At 38.0% G+C, this 12,105-nt stretch overlaps 1 protein-coding gene across 2 annotated transcripts in view; it reads left to right on the forward strand.

Annotated features, from left to right (window-relative positions):
* The window catches only part of LOC106871426 (uncharacterized), a 377,941-nt gene extending 365,871 nt beyond the window's left edge, over positions 1-12,070 (forward strand). The window contains exons 7-8 of one of the 2 annotated variants that reach the window (XR_008264553.1): positions 1,171-1,976; positions 10,532-12,070. The gene's annotated coding sequence lies outside the window, so the exon portion shown is untranslated. Of the gene's footprint in view, positions 1-1,170; positions 1,977-2,469; positions 2,978-10,531 lie in introns of those variants that run through there. The other variant, XR_008264554.1, reaches the window with a different exon arrangement.
* The last annotated feature ends 35 nt before the right edge of the window (positions 12,071-12,105 follow it).

Consider the following 12,105-nt stretch of genomic DNA (forward strand, 5'->3'; position numbering starts at 1 on the left):
CAAAATTGGAAACCAATATTGTTATTATTATAAAGGTGGCGAAAGGCAGAGATCTGGCAGAATCGTTAGCACGCTGGGCGAAATGCTTAACGGTATTTCGTCTGCAGTTACGTTCTGAGTTCAAATTCCACCAAGGTTGACTTCGCCTTTCATCCTTTCAGGATTAGAAATTATTATATGCTCCTGTAACAAAAAAATAAGGAGAAAACATTATTATTATCTGACTTAAAAATTTTGCCAAGGTACACTTTACCTTTCATCCTTCTGGGCTCAATAAAATAAATACCAGCTGAGCACTGGGGTTCGATGTAATTGACTAACCCCTGCCCCAAATTTCAGGTCTTGTGCCTTTATCAGAAAGAATTGTTCTTAATAGGGCTTCGAGTTACTAGAATTCTTAGCATGTTGGAAAAATTGCTTAGTGGCATTTCTCCTGATTCTTTCTGCGTTCAAATTCCACCTGGAATTTGTGGGGAGGGGGCTAGTTGATTAGATCAACCCTGAAAGGATGAAAGGCAGAGTTAACCTTGGTGGAATTTGAACTCAGAATCCTTTTGGAGTTGATAAAGCACCAGACAAGTACTCAGTTCAATGTAATCTACTTCCTCCTTTCAAAATTGCTGGTCTTGTGCCAAAATTAGAAAGAAATATCATAATTATTAAGGTGGTGAGCTGGCAGAATTGTTAGTGGTATTTCACTATGTTCCGAGTTCAAATTCCGCCGAGGTCGACTTTGCCTTTCTTCCTTTTGGGGTCGATAAATTAAGTACCAGCCGAGTCCTGGGGGTCGATGTAATTGGCTTACCCCCCTCCCCCAAAATAGCTGCCTTTGTGGTAAAATTTGAAACCATTATTATTAGTAGTAGTTGGAGAATTAGCAGAAATGTTAGCAGCATCATCATCATCATCATGCCAGGTAAAATGCTTAGCGGCATTCCTTATGTTCTGAGTTCAAATTCTGCCAAGGTTGACTTTGCCTTTCATCCTTTCAGTGTTGATGAAATAAGTACCAGCTATACACTGAGGTTAATGTAATCAACTGCTCCCCTCCTCTCAAAATTTCAGGCCTTGTGCCTATAGTAGAAAGGATTATTATCATTGTTATTATTATTATTATTATTACATATATTGTCTGTGAACTAAAATCGTTTACTTGTTTTTCTGTTGCAGTGGCTACCTGGTACATTTTCCGCATCTACTGCAGGCGTGCATGAGCTGAAGCAGTAACTGCACCGTAGAGTGTGCAATGGCTGACAATACACAAACACATGCACTCACATCAACACTGAGAAAGAGAGAGATAAAAAGAGAGAGGGACATGCACAAGCATATATATATATATATATACATATATATATCCATACATTTGTGTGTGCGTGTATGTATGTGTGTGCATATATATAAATATGCAGACATACACATGCTTACGCATTCACACACACATATTTGCACAGATATGTATTTACACATACATATATATTTTTATATATTCATGTACACACATACATACATACATACATACATACATGCTTACATACATATGCACATGTGTGTATAAACGAGTAATTTCACTCAGGAGTTTATTTTATATATATATATATATATGTATGTATATGGGTTTTATGTACCCATGTGTACATATCTGATGTGTATATATGAAAGTATATGTATGTGTGTGTTTATTTTACATATATATATATATATGTACACACATACACACACAACACATACATATGCATATATATATGTATTGAGAAATGAGGGAGAATGTAAAAATAAAGGAAGAGAAATACAGAAAACATAATATGAAGCTGAACTGATGCAAGGAAATGGAATACACTGGTAATTGTCCCCTGTTGGTGGCATCCGTTGATGAACTTACACAAGTATTTGGAAACAGCAGCAGCACAATTCTATGTATCCCAGTTAACCATTCTGATATGCTTATGGCAGTTTACCAACAAGTGGATACCAAGGTATGGATATGACAATGTTTTTGTTTTTTATTTTGACAACCCCCAAATGTTTTTTGATATTTATAGTAATAGTATTCTTTTAAGAAAAAAAAAATTCAAGAAAGGTGAACACTTCAAGGGTATGTTATATATTAATGTGGGTTTTGTGTAACATCTTTTACAAGAAATTAACAAATGAAGTGATATTAAACACCTTTGTTTTGGGATCACCACTACTTTATTATCTCCCCTTCTTCTTAGATCTTCTGTTTAGCTACCTTTGTCCAACCACTCGCCATGATTGACTGCTAACACCAAAAGTTTTTTTATTCTCTCTCTGTTTATTTCCTCATGTTCCTTTCTGTTGAAGAGTTTTGGTTCGAAACGTAAAACACTTTTTCACCTTCCCGAGCATCAAACTAATAATACTCCTGCTTGTTGTTTATACACTTGTCTTTGTCTTTTGTAAATTTCAACTATATTATATGTATATATATTTCTTTATTGCCCACAGGGGGCTAAACACAGAGGGGAAAAACAAAGGGATTAAGTCGATTACATCGACCCCTGTGTTCAACTGCTACTTATTAATCAACCCTGAAAGGATGAAAGGCAAAGTCGTCCTCGGCTGAATTTGAACTCAGAACGTAACGGCAGACGAAATACCACTGAGCATTTTGTCCAGTGTGCTAACGATTCTTCCAGCTCCTATATACACACATATATATGTATATATATGTATATAGATGTAGGCATAGCTGTGTGGTAAGAAACTTGTTTTCTAATCACATGGCTCTGGGTTCAGTCACACTGTGCAACACCTTGGGCAAGTGTCTTTTACTATAGCTTCAGGCCAACCAAAGCCTTGTGAGTGGATTTGGAAGACAGAAATATTTGTGAAGATATCATTGACTATTATTATCTAGTGTAACAATGATAATAACAGAATCAATAATATAAGCGATTGCAGGCCCCAAAAAAGCATTAATTAGCTGAAGGATTAAAATTAATCAAAGGACATACTAAATAAGGCTACCTGCTGGAAATAACAGTCAAAACTCTTATTTAAATCGCCAGAATACACTGATAATAACTACAGAAATCAACCATCCGAAGGTTGGTTATCAGTGTATTTTGGCAATTTAAATGAGAGTTTTGACTGTTATTTCCAGCAGGTAGACATACTTAATATGTCCTTTGATTTATTTTAATTTTTTATATATATATATATATATACATACATACATGGAGGCGCAATGGCCCAGTGGTTAGGGCAGCGGACTCGCGGTTTAAATTCCCAGACCGGGCGTTGTGATTGTTTATTGAGCGAAAACACCTACAAGCTCTACAAGGCTCCAGCAGGGGATGGTGGCGAACCCTGCTGTACACTTTCACCACAACTTTCTCTCGCTCTTTCTTCCTGTTTCTGTTGTACCTGTATTTCAAAGGGCCAGCCTTGTCACACTGTGTCACGCTGAATATCTCTGAGAACTACGTTAAGGATACATGTGTCTGTGGAGTGCTCAGCCACTTGCACATTAATTTCACGAGCAGGCTGTTCCATTGATCAACTGGAACCCTCTACGTCATAAGCGACGGAGTGCCATGATATATATATATATATATATTATAACGTTTGCCCCGGGTCTCATGCAGTGAGACTGATTTCAGAACCATTTTGTTTGGGAAGCCAATTTAAATATGCAGCCATGTTTTGCCAATTTCTCTCATTGTTCTGAAGCATTTCTTTGACAACATAACTTATGTAATCGTGTTCTCTCTCTCTCTTTCTCTCTCTCTCTCTCTCTCTCTCTCTCAAACACACACACACACACACACCTTTTGTCTGTCAATTCATTATATCTGAGATGTGTGTATGTATATATATATATATACACACACATGCATACATATATGCGAACAATGTCATTATTTATCCACGCCATAAAATCTAATATGCTATTGTACATGCATTAAAATTATATTTTACACAAACTCAATATGCACAACATGGCAATCTACATAATCCCTTTTTATGAATGGCTTATGTAAAAGGATTAAAGGATTAGGATAACAAGATTTTTTCCTCTTGTTTGATTAATTCATCAACCGACTTCATAATATTTATTTCCCTGATATTCTCTTCACTGCTGTTATTAACTTTGTTTGGATAGATTTCTTGGTTGTGTGGAACTGAGTTGGATTGCCTGGAAAGTTGAGGCCTGAGTAATTAACTCTGTACACTTGGAAGTTCTATGTAGTCATTTGATCTGCTGGAAATAGCAGTCAAATCACTCTCAGTTCACACTCCAAATGCCCACCTACCTGACCATGTATGCACACCTCTATGTACAGGATTTTTATTGTCGTCTATCTAATACTTGTTTCAGTTATGAAATTGTGGTCATGCTGGAGTACCATCTTAAAGGGTTTGGTCTAACACACCTACCCTCATGCTTAGTTTTTAAGTCAGGTACTTATTCTATCAGTGTGTCTTGCCAAACTGCTAAGTTACAAGGATGTAAACAAACCAACACCAGTTGTCAAGCGACACAGAAGACTGGAAATGAATAACATCACTTGTATGACAGTGATTTAAAGCTATCATGTGATGTCTAGACAAGAGTAGACAAACATGTGCACACACAATGGGCTTCTTTCAGTTTCCGTCTATCAAATCCACTCATAAGTCTTTGGTCAGCCCAGGGCACAATGGGATTGAACCTGAAACAACATGGTTAGGAAGTAAGCTCCTTAATTATACACTCATACTTGTGTGTCTGCAAGGAATTCTGTCCAATGTTCTGACAAGTCTTTCCTACACATTTGCCAACCTACACAGGACTGTCTTATGATGAGAAAAGGACACATTAAATGATGTAGTCCTCGATACACTGTCTGAATAAAGAAATGGGATGGTCATAGTTGGAATGACTTTGATCCTAGGTCTGACCAGTCAGAGCTGAGCTGGGACCAAGCAACAACAACAGTGTCAAATTAATATAAACAAGTTGAGTGATGTAATTAATATGAACAGGTGCAGGAGTGGCTGTGTGGTAAGTAGCTTGCTTACACCAACCACATGGTTCCGGGTTCAGTCCCACTGCATGGCACCATGGGCAAGTGTCTTCTACTAGAGCCTCGGACCGACCAAAGCCTTGTGAGTGGATTTGGTAGACGGAAACTGAAAGAAGCCCATCATATATATATATATGTGTGTGTGTGTCTGTGTTTGTCCCCATAACATCGCTTGACAACCAATGCTGGTGTGTTTATGTCCTCGTAGCTTAGCGGTTCAGCAAAAGAGACCGATAGAATAAGTCCTGGGGTCGATTTGTTTGACTGAAGGTGGTGCTCCAGCATGGCTGCAGTCAAATGACTGAAACAAATAAAAAGAACATGAAAGGCAGTGAGCTGGCAGAAGTATTTAGCATGCTGGGGGAAATGTTTAGCGGTATTTCGTGTGTCTTTATGTTCTGAGTTGAAACTCTGCCGAGGTCAACCTAGTTTTTCATCTTTTCGGGGTCAATACATTAAGTACTAGTTGTGTACTGGGGTCGATCTAATTGACTGGTCTCCTCCCCAAAATTTTTTGGGCCTTCTGCCTAGAGTAGAAAAGCCTTGTGGAGCTTTAGGTGTTTTCGCTCAATAAACACTCACAACGCCCAGTCTGGGAATCGAAACCACTGCCCTAACCACTGGGCCATTGCGCCTCCACATTTTGTACACTAAATATTGATAAAACAAAATGTGTTATCTCTCTGTAAACATATTAAAATGTTGTGGTGAAGATTGTTTAACACTGAAGTTAATGAAAGCCTGTGATTGAGAATCTATTCACACCTAAGGTACTTGGCAAATGCTCACTGAAAATGGATGTGGAGCATTGTCATAAACATTCTGTTATGCAGAGAAGTCTTGAATGCTTTAAGCAATATTTATGTTTATGTAAACAGCAGATGCTGTTACATGCAGAATTGTTATGTGTGAGTTGGTTTCTCTTTGTTTTTGCATCATGTGATGGTTGTGGACAAGTGTTGTCAATCATAGCAGGTCTAGCTTTGGGGAAATATTACCTTTGCTTGGAAACAGGCGAGGGTTTGTGATAGGGATGGCCATCCAGCCATAGGAAATCTGTCTGAACAAATTCCATCCAAACCATGCAAGCATAGAAAAGTGGGTGTTAAATGAGGATAATAATGATGATATACGTAAATATGTGTTTGTGTGAGTGAATTTGTATTTCCTTCTACCTTGTGTGTGTTTACTGACTGTAAATAAAAGTGTCACTGTTTATACAGGCAGTACTGTTTGCTTGTAGTCCACTGTGAAAGCATGTCCAGATTTCTTGATACATCTAGACATTCTGTGCAATACAGGGTGGCCCAAAAGTAGGTTTACAGTTATCACGTAGGCACTTTAAATTTCTTTTAAAGCATTTCATTACATTTAAATTTCTATCTTACAATTAACTAAATTAGCATAGAATAATGGTTTTGTATTCTTTTATAATTAAGATCTAAACTGTTACTATATGAATGCTAAAAGAGATAGTTGAATAACTGTAAACCTACTTTTGGGCCACTGTAAACCTACTTTTGTAAGCAAAAGGTACATTCAAACAGTGGAATTTATTTCTTGTTCTTTGCATAAAAAATTCTGGATTGTTTATTGTAAGGTAAAGTGAAGTATAATTTCTTGCTTGGAAACTCGTGAGAGCTGGTGTCTGGAATTTTCTACATCCAGCCATAAAAAATTCTGCCTCGATGTAGCCTTGTCTGACCCATGCGAGCATGGAAAAGTGGAAGTTAAGACAATAACGATGAGGTCTCTTGCTTGCTCTTTATAACCAGAGAATGGTTTATTTAACAAAACCTATTGGTGTCGTCATCATCACCTCATCCATTGGCAAGAGAAAGAGGGAGATGGGGAGGCCTTGCAGTAAAATATCAGTGAAAATCACTAGAAGCTCTGTGCTGGCCTTCTGCCATTGGCATCAGCCTCCATTTAAACACAGCCACAGTGTAACAAGTTGGCTGCCAATGAAGTAGCAGACTTAATCATCTTTTTGAACACTGCAAGACGAATGGAGCGTGAAGAGTCACTGGATGCATTGATTCCGTTAGCTTTTGATTGGCTCATCAGCTTTTAACATCCGGCCAATAATCATTAGCGAAGGAAATGAAAGAGTCAGTGATTTAGAAAATCAGTGGAAGCAGTGCATCTTGGGATTGGAATAAAATCTTGTCATTAAAAAAGAACAAGATTTATTAAAGGATTTTCATTAACATGAAAATCAAAAAAAAAAAGAAAGATTAATGTAATGTGTGCGTGTGTGTGTATGTGTGTGTGAAAATTTGTAGTAAGAGAATGAAAATTAATGAAGTAATTTGCGTAAGCCATGCACGGAGTTGTTGTTGTTGCTATCGTCGTTATTGTAATCTTCATCATCACTATCATCTTCAATTGTGTTTATCGTGATAAATAAAGCATTGAGATGAGAAATATTATCTCTGAATTCACAAAACGCAAATGAATACTGCTTGAAATTCTCACCTAATGAATACAATGGCTATTCTATATGGGAGGTGAGTTAAGCCATTTAGTTAAGCCAATTACCTGTCGCTCTGTTGGCTATGGCGATGAGGGTTCCACTTTTTCTGATCAACAGAACGGTCTGCTTGTGAAATTAACGTGTAAGTGGCTGAGCACTCCACAGACACATGTACCTTTAGTGGATTACCCCATATTTCAATATTCAAATAATGAACAGAATTCTATGACAGATAATATTCCCGAGTTCAAATTCCACCGAGGTCGATTTTACTTTTTATCCTTTCGGGGTCGATAGATTAAGTACCAGTTGCATACCAGGATCATTCTAAACGACTGGATCCCACTCCCTAAAAATTTCGGGCCTTGTACCTAGAGTAGAAAAGAATATTCATATCCTCATCGTTTAACATCCACTTTCCATGCTAGCATGGGTTGGACAATTTGACTGAGGACTGGCGAACCAGATGGCTGCACCAGGCTCCAATCTGATTTGGCAAAGTTTCTACAGCTGGATGTCCTTCCTAACGCCAACCACTCCGAGAGTGTAGTGGGTGCTTTTACGTGCCACCGGCACGAGGGCCAGTGACGTGATATACATACACTCTACTGTATATTTATTTCTTTATTGCCCACAAGGGGCTAAACATAGAGGGGACAAACAAGGACAGACAAAGGGATTTAAGTCGATTACATCGACCCCAGTGCATAACTGGTTCTTACTTAATCAACCCTGAAAGGATGAAAGGCAAAGTTGACCTTGGTGGAATTTGAACACAGAGCGAAATACCTCTAAGCATTTCGCTCAGCATGCTGACAATTCTGCCAGCTTGGCATCCTATCCTACCGTATATTGTCTTCATACCAATGGTATAGCTAATAGGGGGGCAAGAGAAGCAACCACTCTCCCCCAGTACATTTTTCAAAATTGGCACATTTTCAACAATTTTTTTTTTTAACTCTTTAGTTCACATATGCGATAAAAGTCGAATCTTTTTTTTTTCCTGTTAATCACACGGCCTTGGAAGAAATTTCGAGTCATGACTTTTAAACTGGCCTGTTTAAAAGTATCCTTCAATTGTCAGGCATTATGCTGTGCTTGAGAAGACCTGTCGAGTCAAGTGAAATCATTGTTGTGGCTGACGCCAGTGCCACCTAACTGGCACCCATACCAGTGGCACGTAAAAAGCATCATTCCAGCATGGCCGATACCACTTGACTGGTCCCCATGCCGGTGGCACGTAAAATGCACCATTTGAGCGTGGTTGTTCCCAGTGCCGCCTGACTGGACCCCATGCCGGTGGCACATAAAAGGCACCTACTGCACTCTCAGAGTGGTTGGCATTAGAAAGGGCATCCAGCTGTAGAAACCTTGCCAGGACAGACTGGAGCCTGGTTGTAGCCTCCTGGCTCGCCAGTCTTCAGTCAAACTGTCCAACCCATGCCAGCATGGAAAGCAGACGTTAAATGATGATGATGAGTCTGTTGTGAATGAAGAATAGTAGAATAGAAGATGTGCCATGCTGTGGTACTGAACTTGAAACCACATGGTTGCACAGCAGGCTTCTCATCTCACCCACACAGCTATGTCATTATAGCTCAAGGAAAACAAAACCTTTTTCCCTCTTCTAGTCTCTTCTTGAATTGACAAACCTCATGGCAAACCAACTGACTGATTTCTTCCTATGAACGCTGCTAGATTTACATTAACTTACTCGTTCCAATATGCACTGATTGCTCTTCATTTAAACACCAGGTGCACAGCACATAATACAATGTTATCTTAGTTAATCTGTCAAAGCAATTTTCTCTCTGTTCTCCACCCAATCCCCAACCAACTCATTTGTGTCTAGCATTGTTCGTATGATGTTAGGAAAGTCCCTACAAAGCTGTCGTGATAAACATTTGTTTTGTTAGGGTTTTTTTTTTGTTTGTTCTTTTTTTCTTGTTTTCATCCAAATTTGGCATAAGGACACAATGGTGATTATGGCTTGCAATTACATAAATGTAATTTTGGTAATTATTTTAAAACTTTCCTGATTTCATTTATTTATTTTTCTATTGACTGATTGATTGATTGATTTTCTAACTGCAAAGGAATGACAGAAATAGTAAATTGGCAAAACTAGATGCTTCATTGTATTCAGTTTTGATTCTCCAGATTCTGAGTTCAAATCCTACAAGAGCCAGTTTAATTTATATATATATATATATATGTGTGTGTGCGTGTGTGTGTGTGTACATATAACAGGCTTCCTGTTACCAAAACATTCATTTGTGGATTTGGTTGATGGAAACTGAAAGAAACCTAACTAATTGTTAGACAATGAGTAATTTACGACTATTACCACACGCACACACAGCTGTGTGGTAAGAAGTTTACTTCCCAACCACATGATTCTGGGTTCAGTCCCACATGGTGGTGCCTTACTATAGCCCTGAGCTCACTGAAGCTTTGTGAGTAGATTTAGTAGGTGGAAATTGATTGAAGCCCATCCTGTATTCATATAGATATGTATGTATGTGTGTTTGTACCACCTTGTGTTGATATCACATGATACTTGTAAAATGGTTGTCACTGTCAAACAAGCAATGTCATTCCTTTCCAATATTCTGCAAAAACATGTCTCATCATCATCATCATTTAGTGTTTATTTTTCCATGGAAAGCAGACGTTAAACAATGATGATAACTGTATTAAAAAGCAGCAAAATTATCAGAAAAACTGTTACTCAAAGTTCCATGTTCCCATTCGTTGGACAGTTTTGTTTAGAATTCTAAACAAACTGTCTAACGAACAGGAACGTAAAACTCTGAGTAACAGTTTTTCTGATATTTTTGCTGCTTTTTAATAAAGCATATTACTCTACCTCTGGTATTTGAGTACTCTTTTTTCCACCTTGTTTCATATGCATGTGCTTACTCTGGTGTATAAATAAATAAATATATATATATATATACACACCTCAGTCTGTATTCTGTTGATTCTGTCTAACATGTAAATTTTTTATTATTTTTTCCAGGTGAAGCTGCTTTGTTGGTCACAGTTTCCACCAGTTCTTCTTCTGCAAAAGTATTGGCTCACCAGTTATCTGTGGTGTATTAGATACGATATTAATTTGTCTCTCTATATACTCTTCACACACACACACACATATATTTGGAAGCCATCTTTACTACCCATTACTTTGTGTTTATTCCCTATATTTTTCGCTTCCCTGTCTTTAGTAGACTTTCTCCCCTGCTAACATCTTACTTCACTAATTTACTAAAATAACATGCTTTACCAGCTCTTGCTCACAATCCACTTACATCAACTGACGCACACACACACACACTCCTTTTTTTTTTTACTTACCCCATTATGCCTTTTTCTTTCTTTGTAATTATGCTTACTAAATTCTAGAATGCTATTGTATCTGCTTCAAAAACTAAAGCTAGGTACCACTGTTACCACCACCACTACTATTAATAACTTTACTGCGGATGCACGATATAATTATATCTCCAATATAACTGATAGGGTGAAAGCACATGGCCTTGTGGTTAGGGGTGTTGCACTCACAATTGCAAGATTGTGGTTTCAATTACTGGACCAAGCGGTGCATTGTGTTCTTCAGAGTCTTCAATGGAGCAGTATCCTATTCAGGGGGTAACATTGTGATTTTGGTCTCTTATACACCTTGCAAACCAGGCTGCTGACCCTAAGTGCTCAAGGGCTCAATGTAGTAATGCCCAGGGGTTACATCATAGCTGTTAAGAAATACTGTTGCCAGAAAAGTTGTGGTAGAGTGCCAGGCTATAAATGTAATTGCTGTATTTTAAATTTTCAAACCCCTAAAGTTTGAGTTCAAATTTTACTTAGGGCCAACATTGGTTATCCTTTTTCTCTGAGATTGAGAACAATACGTACCAGTAATATACTGGGTGATCGGTCTTATCCCATACACAACTGTGGCCTTCTGCTGTGCCAGTGTGGCATGCTACTAATATTATTGCTGCTGTTACTATTGCTACTACTGCTGCTGCTGCTGCGGGTGCTGCTTCAGAGCCCTGTCCTTACTCTATAAATCTGTGCAGCAAGCTTCATAGAGAGCATCTTTTGGTGGAAGGTGTTGTAAGTTCTAATCCTTTTATAGTCACTTCTGCAAAATAAATAAATAAAATTTGGTAAGAGAGCATCACTTCTTTTTTTTTTTTGGTTTTCTGCATTTTTTTTTTCTCTTGTGTGTGTGTGTGTGTGTGTGTGTGTATTTGGTAACGGTGTATTGTGTTCTTTTACTTGTTTAGGGCATTAGACTGCGGCCATGCTGGGGCACCTCCTTGAAGAATTTTTGGTTGAATGAATCAACCCCAGTACTTCCCTGTCCCCCTTTTTTTTCCCATCCTGGTACTTATTCTGTCAGTCTCTTTTGCCAAACTGCTAAGTGATAGGGATGTAAACACACCAAAACCAGTTGTCATGCAATGGTGGGGTGACAATCATAGGCACAAACAGATACATATATATATATATATATATATATATATATATATATATACAGACGCACACACACACACACACACATATATATATATATATATACACATGTATATA

Source organism: Octopus bimaculoides, chromosome 7, assembly GCF_001194135.2.
Source record: "Octopus bimaculoides isolate UCB-OBI-ISO-001 chromosome 7, ASM119413v2, whole genome shotgun sequence".
Classification (NCBI taxonomy): Eukaryota; Metazoa; Mollusca; class Cephalopoda; order Octopoda; family Octopodidae; genus Octopus; species Octopus bimaculoides.